Source organism: Arachis ipaensis, chromosome B6 (assembly GCF_059453495.1).
Source record: "Arachis ipaensis isolate K30076 ecotype BB chromosome B6, ASM5945349v1, whole genome shotgun sequence".
NCBI classification, from domain to species: domain Eukaryota; kingdom Viridiplantae; phylum Streptophyta; class Magnoliopsida; order Fabales; family Fabaceae; genus Arachis; species Arachis ipaensis.
The window spans coordinates 135,138,567-135,153,626 of NC_142441.1; the positions used below are offsets into that span (position 1 = coordinate 135,138,567).

General features: G+C 34.5%; 1 non-coding gene and 1 pseudogene across 1 annotated transcript; both read right to left on the reverse strand.

Annotated features, from left to right (window-relative positions):
* Positions 1-2,235: 2,235 nt before the first annotated feature.
* Positions 2,236-5,309, reverse strand: LOC107648408 (transcription factor MTB3-like; annotated as a pseudogene).
* Positions 5,310-6,144: 835 nt separating this feature from the next.
* On the reverse strand, positions 6,145-6,225 carry TRNAL-AAG (transfer RNA leucine (anticodon AAG)). Its single transcript has one exon. It is a non-coding gene; the product is annotated as a tRNA-Leu (tRNA).
* Positions 6,226-15,060: the final 8,835 nt, after the last annotated feature.

Below are 15,060 nucleotides of genomic sequence, written 5' to 3' on the forward strand. Positions count from 1 at the left end.
GAAGCTGAATATCGTGCCATGGCACAAGCAACTCTGGAAGGTCAATGGCTTGTTTATCTTCTTAATGACTACCATGTATCTCATCCTCAGCCAATCAATCTCTATTGTGACAATCAATTTGCGCTGTATATTGCAGCTAATCCGGTCTTTCACAAAAAAATCAAGCACATTGAAGTAGATTGTCACATTGTTCATGAAATGTCTCAAACAGGGGTGCTGAAATTGCTACCTATTAAATCAACTCATCAAACGGCTGATTTACTTACTAAAGCGTTATCACCGGGTGTCTTTGAACCTTTACTTTTTAAGTTGGGCATGCTTGACTTACACACCCCACTTGAGGGAGGATATTTTGTGGATGATAAGAGGTTAAAGGTTTCAACAAGTCTTAATTTAAGGGAGGATGATAATAATGTTGCTGAACTTGCAACTAATTCAATCAGTTTCAACTTGAGGGAGGATGTTGGAGATGATATTAAGCTGGTATCTAATGGCTCACAAAAGCAAGTTGTAACTGATTATGGTTGAATAATTTTTTGATATTATTTGTTTTTGTAACTTTAGTTAGAATGATAGAAAATTTTGTTTTGATTAGAGGTCAAAGCTAGCAATAGAAATTACCTCATAACCATAGTTAATTTATTTACCATATTGAGTTAGGTTTTAGTAAGGTTAATTTTCTAATAGCTATAAATAGTGGATAACAATATGTACTCCTGGGGTACTCTGTGATTTTTCTTTCAATTTTAAGTTTTGTATTTGTTCATATGACAAATTCACTTTCTCTGAATCTTCTTCTTCCATTTCAATTTTATTTTCTTCAATAAAATCATATCCAGATCACGATTTTATCATACTATGTCATCTTTCTTCTTGCACTCTTCTTATGAGGATGCATGGAAGTGACATTCTTCTTCCTCCTTTTCTTTATAGAAGTTTGCGCAATGATTGATCTTCATCCTACAGTCTTTCTCCATATTTTTGAACCTTTTACAATTGCGGCATTGTGAAAAACCCACAATGCCAACAACCCTTTTCTAGGCGATTAGTCTTATTACATATGCCACATGTAGAATATTATTTTCTATCTTCAGTTTTATTTTCTATTTTTCTAGAAGTGTCTGACCTTCCAGAATTTTCTTGTCTTTTTTCTCCTCTTCTTTCATTTAGATTCTGAGATTTTATATTGAGCTTTGACTAAAAATTTACTTTCTATTAAATCTTCGTCGTCTCAACTTGCCAGTTTTTGTTCAAAGTGTGTAATGCGCTTATTAACTCTGTGTTAACTTTAATAAATCTTTAGTGTCCTCAATTGTAGACACGTTAGGATCAAATTTGCAAAGCAAACTAATGCATATTTTTTTCACTATCTTTTTGTTTGACAAATCCTCTCTATAAACTTTCATTTCAATTACTAAGCTCATTAATATTGTATAGTAACTTTTTATTTTCTCAAAATCTTTCATTTTTCATATTTGTATATTTTTTTCTTAGAGATTGAAAGAGAATGGTTATGTGTATCTTTGTGTCGCCGCCTCTAAATTCTTACTCTAAGTTTTTTCACACTTTCTTAGCTAACGATTTCCTCTTATTCTTGAGAAAATTATCTTCCTCACACCTTGTTGAAGGAAGCATAAAGCAATATAATTTTTTGTTGCTCTTCCTTTAATTTCTTCTTTTCTACAGCAGAAAGTGTTGCTTGATTCACTGGCATAGTGACTCCTTCGTGACTAAGTCTTGTACTTGTAGAAAAGTTTTAATTTCAGAATACCAGTTCTCATAATTGTCTTCTGACAATATGGGCACGAGAATATTTATAATTGAGATAGTCATGGTTATGAAAAAAATTGTTTGAGTGGGTTATAATATGGTGGATATGTATAGCTGGTAGTTTAGAAAGAAAAATTCTACGCCCAATAAATGACCAAACTTCGCTCTGATGCCACTATTAGTTTTAGGAAAAGTTGCATAAATAAATCAATTAGGCTTCAAATTAACGCAATTGCAATATTTTGAAACTGGTTACATCTTTGTCCTATTTTAATTCTATGTAAGCCGCTACAGAGTGTAGCAGTTTGTAGTTTGCACGTACAAGATAGTGCGGATTACGTTGAAAATGTGCCATGCAAAAACCGCTAGAGGGTGTCGCGGTTTCTGAAGAACCTGGACCATGCATAAACCGCTGTAGAGTCTAGCGGTTTATAAAAAATAATGGGTAGCATAATTCGCTAGAGGTTATAGCATATTACGTATTGTAGAGGCATTCCATTGCGATGTATCGGTATGGTAGATGGCGACTTTAACTCTGCTTCCATTAGCATACTCCACAAGACAGAAACTACCATGGCTTTCAAGGTGCCTCTGGAGGATGCTAACGGAAACAGAGTTAAAGTCACCGTCTGCCACACCAATACATCGCAATGGAATACCTCTACAACACGTAATCCGCTATAGCCTCTAGTGGATTACGATACCTACTGTTTCTTCAAAAATCGCTAACTCCTGCAGCGGTTTATGCATGGTCCAGGTTCTTTAGAAATCGTGACACCCTCTAACAGTTTCTCAATGGCACATTTTCAACATAATCTGCGCTATTTTGTAGCAGATTACATGCAAACTATAAACTGCTATACCCTGTAGCGGTTTACATAAAATTAAAATAGAACAAAGATGTAACTTATTTTAGAAAATTGTAATTGTATAAATTTAAAGCCCAATTAATTTATTTATGTAACTTATTTTAGTTTTAATGGATGGTTTAAGAAAATTTATAGTTATATTTTTTATAAACTAAAGAGAGAGTACAAAGACTTTGAAACTTGATGTGTGTTTTTTAGTTAATTACAATAAAACACTACAAATAAGCCTCAAAGTTTATACATCATAATTTTTAGATAATTTTAGATCCTAAATTTTCACTTGAATATGTCTTAGAACTTTTTTTTTAGATATTATTCTAGACATTTTTAACACTTGAATTATTTATTTAATTTTTAGATTTTTTATTAAAATATCTACATATTTATTTTTATTAAACAAAATTATGAGAATTTTAGATAATTTCACAAATATATAGCATAATCAACAGGGTTGATGTCTCATCCTCTATAGTTATTCACGGTGGAAGGTTTTGATTTCTTTTTAAAAATAATAACTATTGTTTTTTAATTAGTAAAATGCTTGAATTTGTTGTGATTTGTTTAAATGATATATATATATATATATATATATATATATATATATATATATATATATATATATATATATATATATATATATATGACGATAGAGAGATAATTAGCTTTTTTAGTTTAAGTAAGTGAATTATCTTTAAAAATATAAATATAAAATAAAATATATGACTTATACTTTAGAATATAAAAGTTATATTTGTTCACTATACGTATATAATTAACTAATGAGTAAAGGATAAATAGGTTTCTAACCTTTTTTTTTTGGACATTTTCGTCCTCAAGAAACAGAAAATACATTCATGTCCTTGACCCCTATAAAACGTGGACATTTTAGTCTTTCCGTTGAATTCAGGTCGTTGGACCCGACGAAAAACTCTGACCTGGCAAAGGTGGCGTTGACCCGTCCGTTACGGAGTCCACGTGGCAGTGAGCTTTTGGAAACTGGACATATAAGTCCCAGACACAAAAACTACGCCATTTCATTACCTCCCCTAATCTTTCAAATTTTTCTGCCCTAATCCCTCATCTGCACAGAAACGGCAAAGTGGATGTTGTGGGGAGTGAACGAAGAAAGGAAATTCTTTGTGCCATGATATCTGAAGGAGTATCATCCAGTTGGAGAGGAAGTGGAGGTGGGGGAAGAGAAAAGAACTTCTCATCCAACACCAAGTGCTTTTATTAGAAAAGATTGAACACAAGCTTGAAAAAATAGAGTGAATCCGGGTTCAGAGTGCTCCAATCCGTTATCAGGTTGAGCCCTGAGTTCTTCTCGGGAATGGAGAGCACCACCCTCTACCGTGACGGCAGCGACAGTGACTTTCCAACTTGGAGGATTGATGGTCTTCGATGAACTACTTCCATGGAGACAAGACCAAATCCAGAAAAAAAAAGTGAAAATCAGATTTGAATTACTTACTCCACCACATCCAATGGTGGAGGAAAGTGAATCACCTCCATGACTGAGCGAAACAATGACCACAAACAACATTTAATCCAAAATTTGTTAGCTGAACAAGTGAAAAATAAAGGGAAGATTCAATTTAATTCAATTCATGCTATTTATCTTAAGTAAATACATAATTCAGGTCACTGATTACAAATCAGTTCAAAGAGAGCCACAAGTATATACCTAACAATAACATTGTTGCATTGCATTAACATGCCACATGATAAATATATAATTTTTTTTGAAAACTTATCAGTTTTTGGATAAGGATGCTTCAAGATTTTCCTTCAATTGTATTGCAGCAGCCTTGCTGCCCTGCGCTCTTATGGAGAATGTATGAATCATCTTTCCCTCCGATGTTGAAACACCTGACTCTGGAGCCATGATTTGATGCTCCTGTAATGTCTTAATGACTCTGGAAATCGGGTGGAGATCTAAGGGGCAACTTACTCGCACCAAATGCTGTCCTGACCAAATCCAAAACACCCTGGTCTTCTGGCACTGTTTCCACGGAACCAAGCTCAACAACTCCGGCTTTAAGAGGCACAAAAACAACCGTTTGAAGACCAGCTGTCTCCCAAGAAATGATCTTGATTCTAGTTGGTTTGAACAGCTAGCAGAATCAAAAATCCAAATTGATTTGCCAGACTTGAAAGAGCCACCAAGGCCACAAGGCGAATCGAAACCAAATATATAATACTTTGAGGCCAAGTAAAACATATGCAACTCCGAAACCATATCTAATCTTGCATAATTCACCTCTTTCGACACAGAGCAAGCAAAGTATGCATCAAGCTTCTGCAGCACCTTCTTTCGCAGCTCCTCTTTATCACCCTTACTAACTCCACTCCAATTCCCTTCAGATCCTCCCTCGCCAGCTCCCCCCCCCCTTTGGGATCGCAGCATTGGCCGTCGCCCCAAATCAAGGCGAAGCCACCAGATTTTAGCCCAACAACCTGCCAAAAAATAGCATAATTCCACTTGGAACCCTCTAGAACCTGGCACAGCCGCCGCCGGAGGCCAGCATCAGTTCTGGCCAAAGCCAAAGCAGAAGCAACCACGCTGGAGAAGAAATTATTGGAAACCGCAGAAACAAAGTATGCAACAGCTTCTGCACCCAACACAGATTCCAACACACCCTAGTCTTCATCACTCATACAAAACACAGATTCCACTTCTTCTCCATCTTGATGATACTCCTTCAGATGCCATGGAAGGAAGAATTTTCTTTCTTCCTCCACTCCTCATAACACCCACTTCGCCGATTCTGTGCAGACGAGGGATTAGGGCAGAAAAATTTGAAAGATTGGGGGAGATAACGAAACGGCGTCGTTTTTGTCTCCGAAAACTTATGTGTCCTGTTTCGAAAAGCTCCCTGCCTCGTGAGCTCCATAACGGCCAGGTCAGCTCCACCTCTGCCAGGTCAGCGTTTTCCGTCCAGCCCAAATGCCTGAATTAAACGGAAGGGTTGAAATGTCCACGTTTTTCGGGGATGAGGGACTTGAATGTATTTTTCCTTTCTTGAGGACGAAAATATTCGCAAAAAAAAAAAGGTTAGGGACCTATTTGTCCTTTACTCTTAACTAATTTGTGTAAGTATTATTTTTCATTTAGGTCAATTCTATAATTTTGAAAGCATATGAATATTATTGTATATTTCCGTTAAAAATTATTAAGTAACAATATAATATGGGTAATTTCAAAAAATATGTATTAGATATATATTGTGATTATAATACAAATATTGAAATATATGTTAATTATAGTATACATAATAAGTGGCAAAACAGAATATAAAATATAAAATAAAATATAAACTCTATACTTTTGTCATAAAAAAAGAACAGAACTATAATATAAATTTGAAGTTGGGCCTCAAAGATACAGTGATCAGAAAACCCATTTACTTATCTTTTTGGTTCGTCAAAGACTCAAAAGCCCTGTTGACATGACCCAGTGTTTCAGAGATGGAAAAGAACAAGCGGAAAAAAGAGAAAAATTAACTGTTGAGAGTGGGATTTGAACCCACGCCCTTTCGGACCAGAACCTTAATCTGGCGCCTTAGACCAACTCGGCCATCTCAACTTTGGTGCTGATTTGGAGCTCATATTTTATATCAATCTTATGGTGTCTATTTCTAATGATTTAAATGAGTTTATTGCAAAAAGTAACACAAACAAAAATGCTTCCTGCCAGTGTTTAATACTAGAATACAGTTAACTTTAACTAAATTTATTAGAATTCCGCACAACACATTAGATTTAATAGTTATTAAATGAGTTTACTATTAACCAATGCATTTCAATTGTTTTAAGAGGGATAAAATTTTTAGAATTGAAACTTTTAGAAAAGATACACCATATTCGTATTCAAAATAATTTGCGGTTTAATCCCAAAATCGTCAAGCCAATTGCAAACCTACTATTAGCGGTAGAAATAGACAAGTTTATTATACCGTTAATTAGCCTAAATCTGACTTATTTATTATAATCTTTTTTTAAGTATTAAGGCCCGTTTAGATAGGTTTATAAGTAACTTTTTTTTAATTTTTAACTTATGAAAAGGTGTAGTATTAATGTCTGATACAATTTTCAAAGTAAAATTGCAACTTTCTAAAAAGCTATTTTGGTACTTAAGGAGAAGTTAAAAAAATATGACTTCTCTCATAATAAAAAACTCTTTATCACTTTTCTCTTAAAATAAGTACTTTTAGAACTAAAAAATCAAATACAAAATAACTTATTTATAAGCTACTTTTAATATAAGCATTTATTGTTTAAGCTATTTCTTCAAAAGTAACTTAATTAAATTGTTTATCCAAACTGGGCCTAGCCTAATTTGTTATTAAATCTGGCCTAATCTCAAGCCTATTAAATAAGTTCACAATTTTTTTACAAAAATAAAAAAAATTTAAAATATTACTTATAAAAACTATTTTTTAATAAAAGTTACTTATATGTAATATACTAAATTTAGTGTTTATAAAAAATTTTAAATTTTTAAAGTATTTAAAATATATAAAAATATATATAATAAAATATAATAAATTTAAAACATCTAATACCTTTGTTAATAATAAAAAATTATTTATATATTTATTTATGTTTAGTAGAAATTCAAGTATAATTAACTTCATGTACATAAAGTTAACTGAGAATCGTTAGATGATAATTTAGTCAAATTTACCAAATCATTTAATAACTCTCAACTATCAACTTCACATAAAGTTAATTGCACATGAGCTTCTACCTTTATGTTCTAATAAGCCCAAATAGACTTGATAAGCCAATAAGACTAATTAGTGAGTTTAGATCTGACTTATTAACAAAATAAGGCTTTTATAATAGTCTGAATATGGACTTATTTTATAACAGGTGAGGTCGAATACATGCCTTATAAGCACCTAAGAGACTGTCTGGTCTATTTCCACCCTTACCTACTATCCCATACTATTAGAGTATAATTAGATCATTTAGCATCAATCATATTAATTTAGCATATATGTATATTTATTATAAGTTATTACACTTTTATTACTTTGATTTTTCTAACAAGTATCTATATAAACCCTTCTATATTGTATCATTGAAACATACTTGACAAGTCACATTACATTTCTTCAATTTGCTTTTTATTTTCTAACATGATATTAGAGCCAATTTTTTTCCATGAAAAATTAGTTCATAGCCCCTTGTTCTTTCTTCCCGTAGTGCGTAACCCCGTCGTTGGAAACCTCTTGACGTGCCACCACAAGTCCCTACCGTAACTAGTTTTCTGCTCCTTTCCAGATGTATCCAGCGTCGTCGGATTCGCTACCAGATCAATAGACAAGAAGCTCTCCACTTGTTACAAACCGAACCTCCCATTAATCCACAACCAACCCGTGTCTGGCCCGACCCGATCCATCCCGTTTGGTACCCATGTGTCAGCCCGCTGAGTCAGTGCTGACGTGTTTTTCTCCTCCATCTAGACGCTGCAATGTGTCCTTCATTGGCTGACATGGCTTCTGACGTGTCTGCTGATGTGGCAGACCGTGGGACCTTTCTTAAGATTTTTTGGTGAGCTCTTTCTAATTTTGCCCTTCACTTTCTCGATTTTTGTCCCAATTTTGTATTTTCTTCTCTCTTTTGTCTTTGTCTCTACTATTATGAAAAAATCATATATTTTTCAGCCTACAAAACAAGAAGGGTAAATTTTGCCAAAACTGTCATCGTTCTGGTCACCTACTCCCAGACTAACCCCTCTATTGATTGTTGAAAATACAAGCAGAAAGGATATGTTGGCTTCAATTTCCCAATATTGTTTTGCCATTATTGCAAGCTCTAGGGACATTTGATTACTACCTGCCCTACACGCCTACCACATCCTGATTAGACCAAGTATCATTCTCGTCCCAACTTCTCCAAAAATGTGCCTGCTTCTGCTACTGCTGCTACTGAATCTATTAATTCTGCTTCTCTCAACCCGTCTCCTGTCTCTTTCTTAAGCAACTTCTTAAGTAACTTCTTTCCTTTTCTAGTTATAACACCCTAATATTCAAATCTTTATGTTCGAGCCATAAGTCAATGATAATAAGGTGGTAGACTCTCAAGGTGGATTATAATACATAATCATATATATGTTGAAAAGAAGTATTAAACGAGAAGTCTGAAAAGGAGTAAAATAAAATCGCAAAATGATACACTCACGTATTGATAAACAGAAGATAAAGTGCACCTGGGAAGCAATATAAAGATAAAGCAGTAAAGGAGAATAAGATAAAGATAGGATATAAGTATGTAACATAAGTAAATAGTCACCAGTCGCGACATGCGAAGTTTAGGCCGGTTAGGGTACAGAATAAAATTAGTTTGACAACAATATTTCCTATCTCTCCCAAAATATACATCAAAGTCTCTATAGTCAAGTTTTTCAAATTGATAAGTACATACATATAAGTTTTTCAAGATAAATACGGAGAGATTCTAAGCAAAAGTAAAACAGGAATCCAATAATCTTTACCATCTTTCAAATGAATCACGGCTCACTACTGAGCTCCAGGACCTACATTTGAAAAATAAGAGATATATACAGAATGAGAACCCCCGACCCATGGGTTTCCAGCACAGTAAAAGTGCCAAATAAATACAATGCACTATATAGGAACTCACTAAGCATCATAAGCTTCCTTTCATCAAATATTCATCATAGGTTCTCACTAATCCATAAATAGGCAACTGTCATAAGGGAATACTAAATCTAATTCATCACTCTCATCTTTCCCAACTTTTCAACTCTCCAACATAACAAAACCAGAATTATAAACAGAACCAACACCAGCTAGTTCGACTCAGTAACTCTATATCAATACCTCATATCTTCACCTGGAGCAAGTGAAATCACTTCACTGCATCTACCCAGGGAGGTCAAATCATCTCATTGAATATTCATCATTGTTATTTAATCATCTCATCATTTTATTTCAACAAGGACAGCCCTCAGCGTCAACCGACACCAGCATGAGGGACCTCTCAATTGTACAAACACAAGCAATGCAGACAAGTAAAACACAAGTAGATTCAAGTAAGGCAAATAGCACATAATCACATAGTATGGCATATACAATTAGGCAAACCCAAACAAATCAAACATATGCAAATGATATATGCCTGCCCTATGACTGATGATATCATCTGTCGGTTATGTAGCCAAACCGACATGTCCTGGTAGCTAACCATTGGACAGTCCCTGTGAGCGCGCATCCCCAAGCTCAAAATCATAATTATTCAATATATATATATATATATATATATATATATTCATGGGGGAGAGCTCATCCGGAAAGGTATAAGTATCCGACCACACTTACGACGCAGGGTCAACAGAATCTCAAATCTCAACTTGAAGCAAGTGGAGCTGACCCAATGCATCTACCCAAAATAATTCGAAACTCAGATAATTTCTCAAACCTCAAATCATTCTCGACTAGGAACAAGTGGAGGCTAACCACTGCATCTACCCCAGTAGACTCAAACCAAATTTGAAGCAAGTGGATCAATTCCATTGCATCTACCCAAGAAGGTGTATTAAATTCAGAATCAAGCTCAAATATCAATTTCATAATCATTATCATTCTCATCGTCAATCTCACAATCATCATCATTCTCATTATCAATCTCATAATCATTATTATTCCCATTATCAATCTCATAATCATCATCGTTCTCATTATCAATCTCATAATCATCATCATTCTCACTTAACACCTTGTCCATTTCTCTCAATTTTACTAACTCAATTCATCTGGCTTTATCCCTAACTCTTCTATCCTCAATTCCACCGGCTCTAGATTCGTATCAAATTTTATAAAGATTTAGAAGGCCAAAAGAATGGTTAAAAGACATAAAAACACACTTTTCCAAAATCTGGAGGTTGTGCGTATGTAAGCCTTGTTCGCGTACGCGATTGGTGAAAACAGCAGCATGTTCTCGCATCGTGTACCACGTCTGCATACGCGAGTCTGCAATTTCGACACTTTCGCGTACGCATGCCTCCTTCCGCGTACGCGAGACCACTGGATAGAACCCATTGCCCGCGTCGCGTGGCACCTCTGCGTACGCGAGTGTTGCAGAAAGGCAAAAAGCTGTTAGGTGTAAAAAAAATCCTTTTTTGAACCAAATTTTCAAACCTTCATATTTTTTTGTACAAAAATTATTTTTCAATCATTCTTGAACCGTTGAAAATATCGATAAATAAATTTTTATAAAAATACAATTTTGAAAGTTTTTCAACTTCGAGGGTCGAATTACGGCCTGCCACAGTTTGTCAAAAATTTATTTTTACCAAAAAACAGAATTTACCAATTTTGCAAAGATTCACAAGCCTCAACTATTTTCAATCAACAAAATGAACCCAAACCAACTCAATCCACATATTCACACTCAATCAAATCCAAACCTACTTCATCTACATATTCTAACTCAATTTCATAAATCCAATACATCAAAATCACATTTCCCACTCTACCGTCAATTGTTTCAAGTTCCTCATATCCAAAACCACATTTCCCATTCAAACTCAATCAATCATCACACAATACAAACACCACTTACCTTTCTTACCTTTTTCTGGCCTTCGGCCCAAATTCATGGCCTTCGATCCAAATTCAAAAATTCAATACCTATGCCACAACTAAATAATCATTATCCAATTCATCAAATTTTTCAACATACCAAATATGCAAATTCACACAATTCTCAACCCAATCATTAATTTTTACAACATATCAACTATACATATCCATACCAACTAATTAAACAATCCAAACCTAATCCTATGGGCATCTAGCCTAGGAATTCTCCTCACACTACATGATATTTAAATGAAACTTAAATCGTACCTTTAGTGACGCCAAGACCAATCTGTCAACTTTAAATTCACTAAGACCAAGTCCCAACTTCACCTTCGCCAAGCTCAAACACCACCAATGCTCAATTCAATGCCTCAGGTACTCAATCTACACTCATTTCACATAGTATGCACAATATTCAAACTCTAGGGTTTCTTAAAACTTCATAAATAAAGAGAAAAATATCTCTTACCTTTATCCACTAAAATTTGTTGATGAAACTCATCAATAGCTCATACAAGATCATCCCCAAACAACCAAAATCATAATATTTCCTTAAAACCCAAATTAAAACACAAATTTAGAGAAAAAAATAAAACTGGACAGAGGACAATGAGATACTCGTTATAATACCTATATAGAATTGAAGAGGGTGAGAAGAGAGACATGTGGCCATAAATGGCTCATCAATCGGAGCACCGAAGCAAAAGTTATGGAGGTTTGAAGTTGATAGTGGCTAGAGTTTCATTTCTCCACTCTCTTCACCACCGAACCTCTCTCTCAAAAAGGGAAAAAATGGGTTATTTTGTACTAAAATGAGTTCTTATATAGTGTGGATTTGGGTCCACTTGGACACGATTCACTCACGTTGACCCAACTTTAAGCTAAAACCTTTAAGATTAGCGCTTTAATTCGTATTCTAATTATGTTCACTTTTCAAATTATAAATTTTAACTTCTTAACATTTTTACTCATAAATTAATTTTCTCACTCACAGTACCGGGCAGATTTAAGTCGATACAGCTGGCTAAAATACCAGTACACGTTTTTATGCGTATTTTCGCATAAAATTGTATTTTTCCACTCAAAAAAATTCGCTGAATCCAATTATTATTGTTAAATTTCTAAATTCCTAAGTCTTGATTTTCGACTCCGCTCGGACGCGTTTTAACCATTTCAATTTAAAGATTAATTATTCAATTAAACCCTTTTATAATTTTTCGGGATTTTACACTGGTAATACTCCTGCTACTCTTTTCAATGCTCCAGGTAATTATAAATGGTATTTTGATTTTGCGTCGTTTTTTTTTATCTTTGTCTATCACTATAAATGTATCTTCTGTCAACACTACTGATGATTCCTTCTTGCATGCGATATATAAGGATTTTATTTTACAATCAAATCTTAATCTCTCTGATACTTATATTACTCAAAAATTAAACTTTAATCTTATTTCTGTTGGTCAACTTGTTGGTCTCAATTTTGATGTCAATTTTTCTATTTCTGGTTGTCGTGTACAGGGTCATCAGATGAGACAAATCATCGGAACTGGACGTAAGGTCAGAAGGTTGTTTGACATCAAATCTCTGTGTTATTTTTTCTCCATCTAACATTCATTTGTGTCATCACCGTCTTGCCCACAGCTCCTTAGAAAAATTGCGTCATCTTGTGTCTAAGAGTATTTTAGGTCAAGTTAATAATGAATCTTTTGATTTTATTTCTTGTCAAACTGCAAAACAACCAACTTTATCTTTTCATAATAATTCATCTCTTACTTGCTCTCCTTTTGATCTTATCAACTCTGATGTTTAGGGACCTGCTCCCACTGCTTCTATGGGATGGGCTCGATACTTTGTAGTTTTTATTAATGATTATTCACATTTTACTTGGGTTTACTTGATAACTAATCGCCATGAGCTGCCTCAGATTTATATTGACTTTGTCACTATGATTAAAACTCAGTTTTTCAAGGTCATTAAAGTTTTTCAACGCGATAATGCTATGGAATACCGTGACTCCAAACTTTTAAATTTTCTTGCTAAACAAGGTACTTTGTTTTAGTTTTCTTGCCTTAGTACGTCTCAATAAAATAGACGGGTTGAATGCAAACACCATCACATTCTTAACTCTGTTAGTGCAATGCTTATTTCTTCTTCGTGTCTTGAGCGTACTTAGGGTGAAGTTGTTCTAATATTGTCCATGTTATCAATAGAATTCTTTCATCTATCTTTGATAACATTACTTTCTTTGAGCATCTTTATCATACTTCTCTAGATTACAACTCTCTTTGAATTTTTTGTTGTATCTGTTTTGTTCTTCTTCAGCCTCATGAACATAATAAATTTGAACCTCAAGTTCGCATGTGTTGTTTTCTTTGTTATGGCATTGAACACAAGAATTATCGTTGTTGGGATCTTCTCTCTAGACGTATTCGTATATCTCGTCATGTATTCTGGGAGCATCACATGTTTCTAAGTTCTCCTCATTTGAGTATATTCCTTCTACTTAGTCATCATTTTTTACTAACTCCAATGTTGATCTTTTCCCTAGTGATGATTCTACAGCTTCTATCTCAAGTCAACCTCTCGATCTCCTACTCTTCCATCTTCTCCATCTCTCGATGATTATAGACTAGACGATGATCCTGCTCCTGCTGTTATGCCTCCTCCCTTCAATCATTCTTCTAGAGTAAGAAATTCACCTTCTCATATTCTTGATTATCATTGTTTTTCTACTATTCTTCATCACCATGAACCTAAATCATTCCGAGAAGTCTCCCCAAATCCAAATTAGTAGCAAATAATGCAAGAAGAAATCCAAGCACTTGAAAAAGTACACACTTGGAACTTAGTTGATTCTCCTTCTGATCATGAAATTGTGGGTAGTAGATGGGTATACAAGATCAAGACTCGCTCTGATGATTCTATTGACTGTTATAAGGCACGATTGATTGCTCAAGGATGTATGCAAGAGTATGGTATTGATTATGAAGATAGTTTTGCTCCTGTTACTCGTTTCACATCTATTCACACTCTCATTGCCATTGTTGCGGTCAGAAAATTGTCTCTTAGTCAGATAGATGTGAAGAATGCATTTCTTAATGAAAATTTGAAAAAGGTGTATATGAAACCATGTCCGGGATATCCTTGTCCTTCTAGCAAAGTCTATCTCCCTCGTAAGGCACTTTATGGTCTTAAGCAAGCTCCTCGTGAATGGTTTGAAAAGTTCAGCACCACTATATGCAATCTCGGTTTCACTTGCAACCCTCATAAGAATTCTCTCTTTATTCGTAAAAGTGAATATTAGTTTGTTCTTCTACTTTTGTATGTTGATAACATGAACATTACTGGAAATGATGTTCATGGTATCTCTGATCTTAAAGCATCCTTTCACTACACGTTTAAGATGAAAGATCTTGGTTCTCTCAGTTATTTTCCTGGCCTTAAAGGCATATCCTCAGATAACAGCATCTATCTCTTTCAAGCTATGTTTACTTCTAATCTTTTTACTCGAGGCGGAATTACAAATAGTCGCACAAAGTCTACTACTCTTGAGCCTAATGTTCGGTTTAGTTCTATGGATGGCATTGTTTTAGATAATCCTACTATTTATTGACAATTAGTTGGAGGTCTCATCTACTTGACTGTCACATGACCAGACATCGCCTATCCAGTTCATGTTCTTAGCTAGTTCTTGTCTGCTCCTCATACTACTCACTATGCTGTAGTTCTTCGCATTCTTTGCTACATCAAATGTACTTTGTTTCATAGTCTTCGTTTTTCTTCCTATTCATCTTTAACCCTTAAAGCGT